General features: G+C 49.9%; 1 long non-coding RNA gene across 1 annotated transcript in view; it reads right to left on the bottom strand.

Annotated features, from left to right (window-relative positions):
• Positions 1 to 11,392, bottom strand: part of LOC135363084 (uncharacterized) — a 52,315-nt gene extending 40,923 nt beyond the window's left edge. The window contains exon 1 of the long non-coding RNA XR_010408805.1: positions 11,276 to 11,392. This is a non-coding gene — a long non-coding RNA (uncharacterized LOC135363084). The remainder of the gene's footprint in view (positions 1 to 11,275) is intronic.
• Positions 11,393 to 14,566: the final 3,174 nt, after the last annotated feature.

Below are 14,566 nucleotides of genomic sequence, written 5' to 3'. Positions count from 1 at the left end.
TTCCCACAAAGAAAGTCCCAGGGCAAGATGGCTTCCCTGTTGAACTCTATCAAATATTTAAGGAAGAATAATACTAATCTTACACAAACCCTTCCAGAAATTATACGCCACCATTTCCCTAAGGTTAAGAAAGAAAAAGACTTTAGAAGAAAAGAAAGTAGAACACAATATTCCTCAGGAACAGAGAGGTGAAAATCTTTAAATACAAACTACCAAAGAAAATCTAGAAGTATAGAAAAAGGCTAATATCTCATGACAGAGTAGAGTTCCCCAGAAATGCAGGTCAACCTAACAATCAAAGTTCATTAAGGCCCTCCACTACATTAACAGAATAAGTAAGAAAAATCACATGATCATATCAACAGAAAAGGCATTTGACAAAAATATCAATTCCTAATTTTTTTAAAAGACTCAGCAAAGCAAACTACAATGTGACGTCCTGGTCTTCTTCCACCAGGTCTTAAGAATTCAATCCTCAACCTCTTATTCCATTATATACCAGTATTCCTCAAATGTAAAGACCTATCAAAATAAACCAGGGTGCTTATTAAAAACATAGACCTCTCGACTGTGGAATTTGTACTGTCAGCAACCACCCTGGAAAAGGGCATCTACAAAAAGCCAACAGCTACTACCGTACTTCATGTTGAGAGCCTGAATGCTTCACCCTCCCCACCAGTATCTGGAAGGAGGTAAAAATGTCTGCTCTCAGCACATGAGGATCTTGACAATGCAGTAAGTCAAGAAAAGGAAATAAAGGCCATGCAAGTGTATAGAAAGGGATAAGGGTCTCTTTATTTATAGATGACATGATTGTGTATAATTCCTAAGGCATCTACTGAAAAGCTCCTGAGCTAGTCAGTGAATTTAGTAAGATCACCAGAAAGGTGAGGCACATTACATTTTCCAAAAGTGGCCACAACACTATCTCCAATCCTGCGTGCTCTTTTATTATGAGACCATGCACTCCTGTATCAAGAGATGGGAGTCCAATTTCCCTCTCTGAATCTGGGAAGACTTGTGACTGCTTCAACCAAGAGTACAGGAGAAGTGATACTGTGTGATTTCAGAGGCTGTCATGAAAAATGCACCTTACATGCTGTTGGCTGGAAATCTTACTGGGAGCCTCGCACTATTATGTAAGAAGCCTGACTATCCTAAGGCCACCATGCTGTGAGGCTGGAGAGTCACAGGGAGAGGCCATGAGATGGCAGTCACTGTCCTAGTCTCAGAGCACCCCGACCTCTGCCCTGCCTGAGCCCAGGTACCAGGAGCTCACATATATATGGGTGAGACTTCAGACGGTTCCAGCCCCTAAGCATCACCTTGTATCCACCTTCAAGTCTCCCCACCTGAGGCTCCAGACAATGTGGTACACGGATAAGCAACACATGCCATTTCCTGACTGAAATCCTGACTGAAAGAATCTGTGAGCATAATAAAATAGTTCCTTTAAGTTGGGAAATTTGGAGGAATTTGTTACGCAACAATACTAGATAGAGAAAGATGTCGGTTTACAAAATCAATTATATTTGTATGTATCAGCAGTAAAATTTGAAAAACAAAATTTACAAAGCTATACTATTTAAAATAGCAACAAAAAACCCAAACTATTTAGAAATAAATTTAACAACATCTGAACAAAACCCATACACTGAAAACTACAAAATGTTTGTGAGGATACATTTAAAAATGTCTAAAAACTCAGTATTGTTAATGCTATTAATTCTGGGAAAACTGACATATAGATTCAACACAATCCCATTCAAACCCCAGCTCCTATTACTTTTTCTAAGGCTTTTCTGGTAGAAAATGGCCAACGATAAACTTTATATACAAATGTAAAGGACTGGGGCACCTGGGTGGCTCAGTTGGTTAAGCGTCTGCCTTTGGCTCAGGTCATGATCCCAGGGTCCTGGGATGCAGCCCCGAGTCGGGCTCCCTGCTCAGCGGGGAGCCTGCTTCTTCCTCTCCTCCCTGCTCATGCTCTCTCTCTCTCTCTCTCTCTCTCTCTCAAATAAATAAATAAAATCTTTTTAAAAAATGTGAAAGACCAAAAATACTCGTGAAAATTTATTTTAAAAAGAACAAAGTTGGAGGACTCTCTCTACTGGACTCTGAGAAAAGCTACAGTAATTAAGACAGTATGTACTGGCATAAAGATGCAGTAATAGATCAATGGAACAGAACAGAATGTCCAGAAATAGATACACATTTATATAACCATTTGATTTTCAGAAAAGGGACCAAAGCAATCCACTGGAAGAAAAAAAAAAACAAAACAAAACTGTTTTTGACAAATGATGCTAGCTATGTTAACTAGGAAACCTGTATTTTAAAAATGAACCACTCTGCCTTCCTCACACCATACAGAAAAATTAAGTCAAGTTAAAAGTCAAAACAAAAATTATAAAGCTTCTAGAAGAAAATCAAAGGAGAATTCCCTGGCACACTGGGGGTAGGTGAAGGATTTTTACTTAAATTGGATCTTAAATTTTAAGTTAGATTTTTTTTTTAGATAAATTAGATTTCATAGAAATTAACATTTTCCACCTATGAGAAGACACAGTTTTCTAACAATGGAGTGCCACACCACAAACTTGGGGAAAACATTCTCCCAGCCCCTCACTCTCTAACAGAAGATGGCCGTCCGGCAGAGACACGTCGAGGAGGGGAGTGCTGGTGCAGCCCTGCCTCACACACGTTGCTGCTGGGCGTGTAAAACGGTACAGCCAATTTGAGGGAAATGCCGGGCTGTTTTCCACAGAAACGAAATACACTCCCACAGCATGACCCTGTGAGGCTACACCTAGGCACCAAGCGAGAGAAATGGAGGTTACGTCAACAAGAAGACATGCACGTGAATGTCCACAAAAAGTCTACTCATAGCAACCAAAGGCCAGAAACAGCCTTGGCTTCCACCAAAAAGATGGACGGAGAAACAAGCTGTGATATATTCATAGTGAAATACTACTTGGTAATTAAAAGGAATGAACTATTCATTCATGCAATGACATGGATTTTACGTTTTTCAATGCTACTGTGAACTGATTTTTTTTTAATTTTCATTTTTAAAGTGTTGGCTGCTCAATGACTCATTCTTAATGAATCTTCTGCTGCAGCCCAGTAACCAACACACTCTTATCTGTTTAATAAACCTTTCTAAACGTTGCCAAGAATTCTCAATTTTATCGAGGAGGCTCTAAAATCCCTTCTCTAAAGATCCTTCCACACACAGCATGATTCATCTTGTGTTTGAGACAGGAACACATCTGCACGGACTAGGTGCCTCCTTCTTCATTCTTCCATCCACGGGGCTGGGCACAAGGCCTGGCTTTCCCTCCCTCCCCACGACGGCTTGGCTGCTCCTTCCAGGTGAAGACAGCCAAATCGGGGCCAAGTGAGCGAGCTGCCTCTCAGCCAACTTCCCAAGCAACAGACCGGCCCCTCGCTTCTTCTGTTTCCACTGAGCTGGGGAAGAACAACGCCCCCAGGCCTCTGGTCACCCACGCTCATTTCTAAGGATCCTGGGCCGCCTTCCAAGCTGCTGGGGGCCCCTCTCCTTCCTGGAGCAGAAACCGCTCCAAGGGCTCCCCGCACCCGCTCTGGTTTCCTGTGATACGTCTGTCCCTTCTCTCCTCACTGGCCTTATCTTCAAAGGCCGACATGCAGCAGCGACACCTGAGGGACAGCAGGCCCTGCGGCCCCCCGGGACGGGGCTGGCAGAGGCCCGGACATCCTCTATGTGCGGCGCCACGCCACCATATTTCCAGCCTTCTGTCTGACAAGTTCTAGGATAACACAGTCCCCTTCCCCAACGCCCCCCTCACTCCCAGGCCACCGACCCGTTCTCTGAACTGAGCAATGCTTCCCCAAGGAAAGGAAGTGTAGAAGACTAATTATAAAAGCAACGGCCCTTTTCTCCTCAAAGAGGCTGTCCTGTTAAGTAATGAATCCGAGAGTAATAGTATGACTGCAGGAGAGGCAAAGGGGGAAGCCGTAATTCAGCAAGCACAAGCTCGCCGGCAGCACTGGCGCTGGGGCTGCTGGTGTCGTGCGGACACCGGGGAAGTCCAAGAAGAACCCTCCCCAGCACGGAGGATACGCACCCCTGCAGCCTAGAAAACAGAACGGAAGCACACAGCCATGGCTTCCACACTTAAGGTCCCGCCCCCGTTCCCCCCCATACCGTCTGTGCCCAGCCAGCCCAGGCCACCCCCTCGCTGTGGAAGCCCCCACCGCACGGCCCGCCGGGCAGATCCACACGGCCCATTTCACCACAAAATAAAGACTCCTCTCATAACCACATCCCTTTGTCAAGACAAAACCATCCCATCAGAATAATTAGCAGGGTCACGTGGGTGAGGTTCACGAGGTCCTTTTGCCTCTTCTCTTCCCCGCCTGCCTCCTACACACTCAAGGTTCACGAGGTCCTGGTAAGATTCTTCCCCGGGCAGGACTGTCCATGCACTGCTGGCCATTCAGTACCCTGATCCCCGCCCCCTCGCTGCCACACCCAGACCCTCCCCAGCAACCCTAAGGAGGCAGTAGATACCCCCACCGCGCCCACCCCACCACGGGTACTCACAGCGGCACCACAGTGGACGAGGCCTGCCCAGTCTGCCCGGCGCTCTCTCTCTGCCCATCCCACCGCCACCCAGCTGAGGCTCTAGTTTGGGCCGCAGATGGCCCCTCGCTAGCCCCACCTGCCGCCGCTGAGGGCCGTGCCAACGGCCTCCCTTCATCGCTCACGGAGCCAGCAGGAGCGCGAGGGCACCGCAGTGCGAACCGAGTCTCCGCCATGAGACTATTTCACCTGGAAATGCAGCTGCTGCTTTTCTCCCGGCACCAAGGCCCCTCCATAGAAAGAGCGTCCCCTAAACAAACACCGAGTGCGAGGACACCATCCATCAGAAATGAGTGAGCAGGCCTGACACCCGGGGAGGGCCAAATTACGGGCCTTTCTCAGAGCTGCCAAAGCCAACCGCCCCCTTCCCCAAGGAATCTGGGTGAGTCTGCGTGTCACGGCCGCAGCCCGGAGAGAGTGCCGACCCTGGCCTGCACCGCTCTGTGAGGACCGCCGGCTCGGCCATTTCTGGAATGTCCCACGCACACTGGAAGAAAGGGAACACGCTGTGTGTGCCGGGCGTGGGGTTCCAGATATGGCCAGTAGCTCAAACTTATGAAGCCGCGGCACAAATATGTCGCGATCTTGCAAGTTCTTGTCTGCCTGACCCGCTAATTACTGAGAGGCAGGAAAGCTGGGGCCAGACTGTGCGGGTCTGAATCCCAAGTCTGCAACTTCCTAGCCCCACAGCGGGAAATGCCTGACAGACATGTTGCAGGGAAACTGAGATTAACACCAACAGTTAACGCAAAGAACCTAGAACAGCGTCTCGCACTGACAGCATCTTCAGGAACTTCTGCCTAACTTTTGCCTCTTCTCTTCCCCTCCTGCCTCCTACCCACTCAAGAGATACACTTCTTTTTTTTTTTTTTTAAAGATTTTATTTATTTATTTGAGACAGAGAGAATGAGAGACAGAGAGCATGAGAGGGAGGAGGGTCAGAGGGAGAAGCAGACCCCCCGCCGAGCAGGGAGCCCGATGCGGGACTCGATCCCAGGACTCCAGGATCATGACCTGAGCCGAAGGCAGTCGCTTAACCAACTGAGCCACCCAGGCGCCCAAGAGATACACTTCTGTCCACACACAGGCGTGCTGTCATAGTAGACGTTCAGGACTGTGTCTTCCCTGGTAAATTTATCCACTTGTCCCTCGGCAGTGATGCTCTTTATCCCAAATAATGCTTTCTGCCTCAAAATCCATTTCATCTAATAATGCATAAGAGCCACACTGCTGCCTAACTCTTATTTCGGTTAGTGTTGATCTGTTGCTCCCAACCCCTTCCTTCACGCCGTTTTGTAATCTTATGTTTTAGGTGAGTGTCTTCTAAGTAGTGTATAGCTGGATCCTGTTTGTAAATCCAATCTGGCCTGACAGTTATCCTTCTCCAGAACACCAAACGCAACCCATCTCATTCTGGCCTCTGCTTTTCCTGCTGCGGCCTATTTCCCATCCAACCGTCGGCCCGAACGACTCATCTGTCTGTCGCTGGCCGTTCCTATGACATTTTCTCTGACCTCCGATATGTAGCGGCTTCACTCTGGTTTCTCCAGGTGTGATATTTTAATGCCACTTTCTTGAGACTTGTTTGTTTAGGGACCATAAGAGCCCATGTCTCTCACAGGTGCTGGAAAGTTCTGGCCACCACCTGTGTGTGCAAGGGGGCTCGCACAGCATGTTTTCCCATCCCGGGCCTGTTGCTCATTCTGCCCTAACCTCTCTTCCAAATCCGTGCCCTCCCTCAGTGCTGCCCACCCAGTAATTTTCTCCTTCTGCTTTAATCCTCTCTTCTGCTGGGTCTAAAGAACGGTAAATTTCAACGACCGTAAGTTTGGTTGCTAGAAGTTCTGTTGGGCTCTTTTCAAAAACCTGCGAGCTCTTCTTTCAGAGTCTTATTCTTCGTGTTAATTACTTGTTTGGGCTCCATTCACATCACTGCTGTAGGATGTCGAGTCCCTGGGGTAGATCACTGCTAATCACAATGCCTGTTAATGTCCAGTCCTGGCACACACTTCTTCTGTCTCGTGCTTTCTCCATCGTGAGCCCGTCTTCGGGGGGCTTTTCTGTGGGAAAACCACAGGCCTGTGCTGAGAGAGCAGCCCCCAGGGCGGCAGTTCTCCGGGGCAGTCGGCCCACTGCTGCCGTCCAGGAGACCCTTTCAAGCAGTCTCGGAGATCAAAACCCATTCCTAATAATAGCAACGTTATTTACCTTTGTCACGTGTTGCCGCCTGCACGGCTGGCGCAAAAGGTGAGTAAAGCGCGGACACGTTGGCATGAGTCGAGGCAGTACCACCAAGCCGCATTCTTAGCGCCTCGCACTCACAGTGGCGAAGATAAATAAAAGGCAGTTTCGCTTAAGGATGTCCTTGATGAGGTTCCTAATTTTATGATTAATATTGCATCAGATCCCGACCCTCAAGTAAACATCTTTTCAATATTCTGTGTGGCAAAGTGGGAAGAACACAGAGAGCCCTTGAGATGTGTACCAAACAACAGTGATTTCTTCTAAAAATGCCCCTGGTCAATTGTTGGAGCTGTGAGCTGAATCAGATAACATTTTTCAAGAAACATCATTTTCACTAGAAGAAATGACTAACAGGCAAACCGGTCATTCAAACTTGGGTATTTGGCACTTTCTCAAAAATGAACAAAGACTGTCATTTCAAGGAAAACAATCGGCAGTATGTGTTGCCAATAATATCTGAGCTTTTAAGCCAAACTCTGAATTTTGAAGAACTTTCGCCTGCCACTCTGGGCTCACCAGCTTCCTCTGACAAGACGGTGGTAAGGCTACGGGACGTGATCCTGTGTGATGAGGTGCGTCAACATCTAGAAGCTCCACACACCCCAGTCACCCAGTATTCCCCAGATGGCCAGCGTCGATGCTACAGAACCACGTGAGGGCAAAACACCCGCTCAAAGTGCAAGACAGGCCAGTGGACTTCAACGTCACTGGGAACAAACGGTGGCTGACATGGCTTCAACTGTCACACGGCAGGCGACCTTCAGGAAGCCACCGTGCTAAGCTCTGGTCTAGTGTTAGCGAGCAGACATCCAGGTCGTCGGGAGAGCGCTGTGAAAATTCCCCTCCCTCTCCCAACGCCCTGCCTGGGAGAGGCCAGACTGTTTTCACACACTCCCATCAAAACCAACATATCTCCACGGACTGAATGCAGAAGCACACGAGAGAATTCGGGTGTCTTCTACGGAGTCAGACCTACAGGGTCTTAACACAGGGGAACACAGTGCCCTCCTTCTCACGAAATAGTTACATTTCAAAAATACTAATTTATTACCAAGATATGTTACTTATAATAACACATAGGGATTTATCACTGTTATTTTAAGATAAATTACTAAATATTTTTAAATGATCTCTGTTTGAGTTTCTAACAGAGTAAATACCGACAGAATTCACCCACGTGAGTCAAAGCTCTTTGAGTTCCTCGGGATTTTTGAAGACTGTAACGCAGCCCCGAGACACGAAGCTGGAAAGCCCTGACGGGAGAACCATTTTATTTTTGTTTCTGAGTAGCACCAGGATTTCCCTATGCAGGCCCGGCTTTATCTTATTTCTACCCCTGGCCAGGACAATAAAACCTTAACTTTTAGGCACGACTGCTATCATTCCCTCCACACTTACTAGCGTCTACTGGCGGGGTCACCACTCCTCGTGTCCGCAGGACTCCCCTCCGCTTGGTAAGGAGTCCAGCTTTGCATTTTAGACAATTCTTGCTCAACATCATCCAATGCCTCCAGGCATATGCTGGGAGGGAGCAGCTTCTTCCTGGGCCTAGCCTGTCATCCTCCTGGGAACAGAGCCTCCCCTCCCCCAGAACCCCTAGAACTCTGCCGTCCATCAGCAGTCCTCTCCGCGCACCCCTGGCCACCAGGATACGCATCCTGCAGGGACAACAGGTTGGTGACTGCACAGCCCCTGCACACAGCAGGTGCTCCCCACACGGTGGCCAAATGCAGAACACAGAGTCTCAGACTGAGGCCGCAAGGTGAGCCGAACGCACAGTCACGTCTCCAGAAAAATGAGCAGATGTGGTTTTTGCCCTCTAGAACGTAGCCAGCAAAATGGAAGTCGTTTCCACTGATTTCAGCTGGACACGGTTATAAAGCAGAGCAGAAAACCACAGGCTTCAGAGCTCACATGTGGGTCCCAACACAGGCTCTCTGACCCCAGGCAAGGGGTGTGTGAGTGTGCAGGGTGTGACATCCACTCTGCTGTGAAGCTAAGAGCCACTCGGACACGTTAGCCGTCACTGCCCACTGACACGGGAAGCCCCGCTGCTGCTGCCGAGGAGAGCAGGAGGGCCGCTGCACAGCCGTGGCCCAGGGACTCGGACTCCCTGCCGTCTCCCTTGGCACGTGGATTTAGCGTCACGCGATAGACAGCCCCGAACTTCCTAAGCTGCAGGGAACCGGCGAAGGCCAGGCTGACAGGGCCGCACTTATCAAGGCCAAGCACGAGTTCTCAGTGGCTCTCAAGCAGGGCAGTGACGTGATGAGAAGGTGCTCCAGGAAGACGGCCCTTGAGTCGTCAGGAGAGAGCAGAGAGGACGGGGCGAGCCCAGGTTGTATGAGAGCAAGCGCAGCAACAGAAGCTTCCGGCTCCTCAGGACGCCAACGCCCGGTCCGACTTTCCGCCTGCTGCTCCGTCCCCTCAGGCCCTCACACCTGTCCACACAAAGCAGCGGGGACACCCGAATACGCCCAACAGCCCCCCAGAGGAGCTCGCCTCACCTCAGGGAATGACAGATCTCCCCGAGGCCCCCAGTGCTGGTAGCCGGCACCCCTCCACACTGCTCACGTCAGGGCCCTGCGGCTCGCGGCGGCCTGCAGAGGGCGGTGAACGCGTGTACCGGGAGGGACCCACACTGCACACACGCACACGCACGCACACACGCAACCCTGGCCCAAAAGGAATGTCAGCCGTCCCATCAGACAGCAAACCTCAGGTGAAAAATGAAAAGCCAGCCTCACTTCCAGTGTAGAGCTGATTTTATTCACAAATAGAAGCGGGATAATCTTGTATCTAAATGGCAGGAATTCCATCACTCATGGTAAGAGAAGTGACATTTGAAATTTATAAGGTCTCACGTTATGATTCAATCCCTTTTCTAAACGGGGAAAAAAAAAAGTCTTACATTTTGGGAGAAGACTAACACATATGAAAACATTAACAATGGAGGGAAATGATAAATCGAGGCTTGGGCCAAAATCGTATTTTTCTCTGTCAGATGCAAACAAGGTTCTTACTCGTCATTACAGGAAGGGCCTCTCCCTGCCCTTTGTCGCTTCCCGTTATCAAAAGTAAGGTGAGCCCACACCGTTCTCTCCCACACAGTCATTCTGGCTCATTTATTCAAATTAAACCTCAGGACCCAAATCTGGAGACCACATCGGGTAGAAGTCTTCCTCGGGCCCCTTCTAGCCCAGCAGCTGAGCCAAGGCCTCCACGGGCAGCGGTGTCAGAAACAGCACCACGACGGCGGCTCAGGATGGCCTGGCCTGGCAGGAAACGCAGGGGACAAGTGCACCCCATCTGCTTCTCCCCTACTCACCTGCGACGAATGGTGTCCCGGCGCAGCACAGACGCCCACACGGGCTCCGTCCCTGGGGCATCTTTGGAGTGAACCCAGCCCATGAGGTCCCGCAGAAAACCTCCATCAACCAAACCCTGCTCGGGGCTCGACACACCACCCCCCACCCCCGTCACCCCTCCTCCAAGTCTCGCTGCATTCCCAAATCGGGTCCTCGGGAGCACGCGTCTCATGCCCCCTCTGGCTCCACCCTGCGCCCCACACTGAGCTCCTAGGAGGCGTCTGCTGACATACTTCTCCCTCCCCAGGAAGGCACGCAGCCCTGGTGCAGAGTGTGCATCTAGGAAAGCCGTGTCGGCAAGAGTGAGCCAAGACGGTCCACACCCACCAGGGGGCCTCCATCTACCTCGACCACAGATTGCTACATCCACAGGCTCCCATCCTCCTTCCTACTCTGTGTAGGGTCTTTCCCCCAAACCACTTCCATAAAATCACCCCGGCCCTGGGAGACCTGCAGCCTTTCTGCAAAAATCTCCACCACCCGCCCCGACTGACAGCAAGTCCAGCAGAGCCCCGGCCATGGGGAGCAGGGCTTCCAGCAGCTTGTGCTTCCCTCGGGGACCGGGCACAGCTGCAGTCCCCCACCAGCAGACCCCTGGCCCGGGGCCAGCAGAGACTGTGGGGCCGGCTGCTCATGGGCCCAGGTGACAGGTGAGCTCTGAGGCCCTAACTCGGACGCCCCGTAAGGGGCGGGTTGCCCTGAGTACAGCTCACCAGGCTTATCAGCACCACCCCACATCTGGTGCTGGGATCACCCGGCGTCACCGGCAGCAGAGCTGGGGAGCTGGCAATGTGTGGGAGTCAGACTGCAGGGGAGGGGAGAGCCCCACGCCCTAGGAGGCCCCAGCAGCGCACCGGGACTGTCTGCAGATGCAGGGGTGTGTGTGCACGTGCATGCAGTATCTCCCACACCCACCGACCCTGTGCAGGCGGCACGTGGCCAAGCTGCGCACGGGGCAGGCCCATGCGGCAGGCCCAGTGCCCCCCACCCCGCGACGCTGGTTTCGGAGTCAGAGGCCAGGCCGGCGGGGGCTCACCTGAATGCCATCCAGCAGCTTGCTCACGCACCAGTACGTGTCTGCCTCGACATCACGCAGCACGTCTGCGGGCACGCGGGAGACGTCGGCAGCGTCCACGTCCTCCTCCTCTGTGTGCCAGGGAGCATGCGAAAGACAGCGAGCGGTTAACCCACAGGACACACCACGGGGCGGGGGCGGGGGCGGGGGCGCGGCTCGCAGAGACTTGCACGCGGCAGGCAAGGGACGCCGGGGGCCCATTTCTCTCGCTCGAACTAGATGGCTCCTAGGCTTCAATCTCATCACTTAATGGTTTTCCATTTTAATACCTAATTAGTTGCAGATAATTAATATTCTGAGTCTTTTCCAATTAATTAACATAATTAATATATTATAAATTATTGCTTCTCAGGCCTTTCACCTCCTGATAAGCGAGGGCCTAAACGACATTACTTATTCCCAATACAGGTCTGAAAGCTTTTTCATAAGATTTTTTTAAATTCTGCTTCTAATGTGGTTACATATTCATTAGACAATAATTTCTCTCAAAACCGGTTCCCAAGGTGAGGATTTCCAAAACCACACTGGGCAAAGACCCCTTGGCTACAGGCGAGCACCCGTGAAAGCAGGAGCCTGAAGAGAAAGAACAGGCCGCAGTGCTCTGAACAGTCTCTTTCTTCGAATACAAAAAACCCAATGAGAGAACATAACTTAAAATTTTTAAAATGCAAAAGAGACACTTAACTGAAACGGCTTATCAGACATTTGAACGAACTAGTCTTAGATCCTTACAAAAGCTGCTATCACCCAGCACAACACTCATAAATGTTTTAGAAATTGTGCATTCTATTTTTTCATTTTATTTACTTTTGTTTTGTTTTGCCAACACACAGGGCATCCTTGCAAGAAAGACGTTATTGAAGCAAAGAAACATTTCTGCCGAGAACATATGTGGAAAGTTTTAAGTAGGTAGAGATGACAATAACCCTAAGAATACTAATTGCTACCACCTGTTGTGTAGCTGTGAGGTGACAGGTGCCCCTCCCCACGATCGAATGTCCTCGTTCATGAACCCCCGTCACACGTCTGCTCCCATGGCCACTGCGCCCCTTGGAAACAGGCTGCAGTGAAAGAGCAGGTGTGGCCCCCGGGGACAGCCCTTGGCAGCGTGGTCAGGACGCAGGCCCTCCTGACAGGTAGCCCCACACAGCCTTGCCTCACGTCACAGCACATAGCTGCAAGAGCCACGGTGAACCCCCTTCCACTCTGCTCCCTGTTCACGACAGAAACCACAATGGTGACAAGAGGCCAGGCGAGTCCAGACCCAAGCCCGGCCAGGCCCTGCGTGGGGGCCACACCGGTCTACACAGGCAGGCCCAGCCCTGGAAGCACACCCAGCCAGGCCACGTACAGCCGCGAGGACACGTCCCCATCAGCTCTGCTCTCAGCCCCTTGTCACCGCATGACCCGGGGCACCCGGGACCACGTCTGTGGGGGCTGCGGCCGGGAAAGTCACTCCGTCCCCACTTATTCCTTCACTCCCCCGCTCACTCAACAAGCCCTTCTGCATTTTGATTTTGTTCAGGGGTTTATTTTATTGCGACGTAGTCCATATACAATAAAATTAACATTTCTTAAAGCACACAACTCACTGGGCTTTAGTGTCTCACAGAGTTGGATAGCCATCACCACCACGTAATTCCAGAACTTTTTCACCACCCCAAGCCAGCCCATCAGCAGGCACTCCCCATTCCCCCAGCCCTGGCAACCACCCCTCTGTGCTCTGCCTCCGTGGATCTGCCTGTTCTGGACATTCCACGTAATGGGATTGTGCGGGATGCAGCCTTCCGTGTCTGGCTCCCCTCACTCAGTGCCAAGGGTCTGGGCAGGGGGAGAAATGGGCAGGGGGGCTTCTGGTTCGGGGACTCCTTTGGGACACGAGATATTCCGCAGCAATGTTCTGGGGTGTGGTGGCACAGCGTTGGGAATGTACTTATGCCCATCACATGTTCAGTTGAATTCTAGCAGACAGAATCTAGCAGCACATTGACAGGACTCTACATCATGACCAAGTGTGATTTACACCGGGAATGCAAAGGCTGTTCAACATAGCTAATCAGTGTCCTAGCCCACATCCAAAAGAAACATGATCATGTCAATTGTTGTAGGATAAGCTTTGACAAAATCCAAACCTTTTCATAACAAGTATTCTCAATAAAATAGAAATAGAAGATTCAATTGTGGTAAAGGAGAGGTGCCTGGGTGGCTCAGTGGGTTGAGTGTCCGACTCTTGGTTTGGGCTCAGGTCATGATCTCAAGAGTCTTCAGATTGAGCTCTAGGGAGGGCTCTGCACTCAGTCGGGAGTCTGCTTGGAGATTCTCTCCCTCTGCCCCTCCCCACTCTTGGGTTTGCATGCTCTCAAATAAATAAATAAATAATTCTTTAAAAATTATGATAAAGGATATTTATGAAAAATAACTCATATGTATATCATTCTCTGTGGTGAAAGACTGAGAGTTTTCTCCTTAAAATCCCCAAAAAGTCAAGGATGCCTATGTCCACCACTTCATTTCAATATTGTCATGGAAGTTTGGTCAGAGAAATTATACAAGATTAGTTACTAAAAGCTCACAAATGGAAAGGAAGAAGAAAAAGTTTATTTATATATGACATGATCTTCTATGCAAATAATCCTAAGAATTTGAAAAACTCTGTACGAGATTTTAATATTTCCCGAGAGGTATGAGAAGAGAAGGCCAACACATATGGATCAATGGAATACTGCTGAGAATCAAGGAATACATACATGTACAGTCAGTTGTTTTCGAACACGGAGACCAAGATCATTCAATGAGGCAAAAACAGTGTCTCCAACAAACGGTGTTGAGAAACTGGATATCCACATACGAAGGAGTGAAGTCAGAGCATTCCCTTCGACCCTATAAAAAATGAACTCCACATGGATCCAAGAATGAACTTTAAGAGCGAAAATTCTTAACACTCAGAAGGAAACTAAGAACACCTAGGGGCAGATCTTCCTTCCCTTGGATTTGGCAATATGGTGTCTCTTGTATGGCACCCGAAGCCCAAGGAACAACAGAGAAAACAGAGACAATGGACTTCAACGTTGCTAAAAACTTTTGTGAACGAAAGGGTAATCTCAAGAGAATGTAAAGAAACCCAAAGAAGGGTAGGAAATATTAGCAAATCTCATACGAGTCTTGCATCTAGAATGTGTACAAAACTCCTCCAACTTAAGAACCTAAACAACCCCACTGAAAATAATAGACATTTCTCCAAAGAAGATAGTC

Source organism: Mirounga angustirostris, unplaced genomic scaffold (assembly GCF_029215605.1).
Source record: "Mirounga angustirostris isolate CCGP_5_RB_7025 unplaced genomic scaffold, mMirAng1.0.hap1 SCAF_18, whole genome shotgun sequence".
NCBI classification, from domain to species: domain Eukaryota; kingdom Metazoa; phylum Chordata; class Mammalia; order Carnivora; family Phocidae; genus Mirounga; species Mirounga angustirostris.
This window is presented reverse-complemented; position numbering and strand designations above follow the sequence as displayed.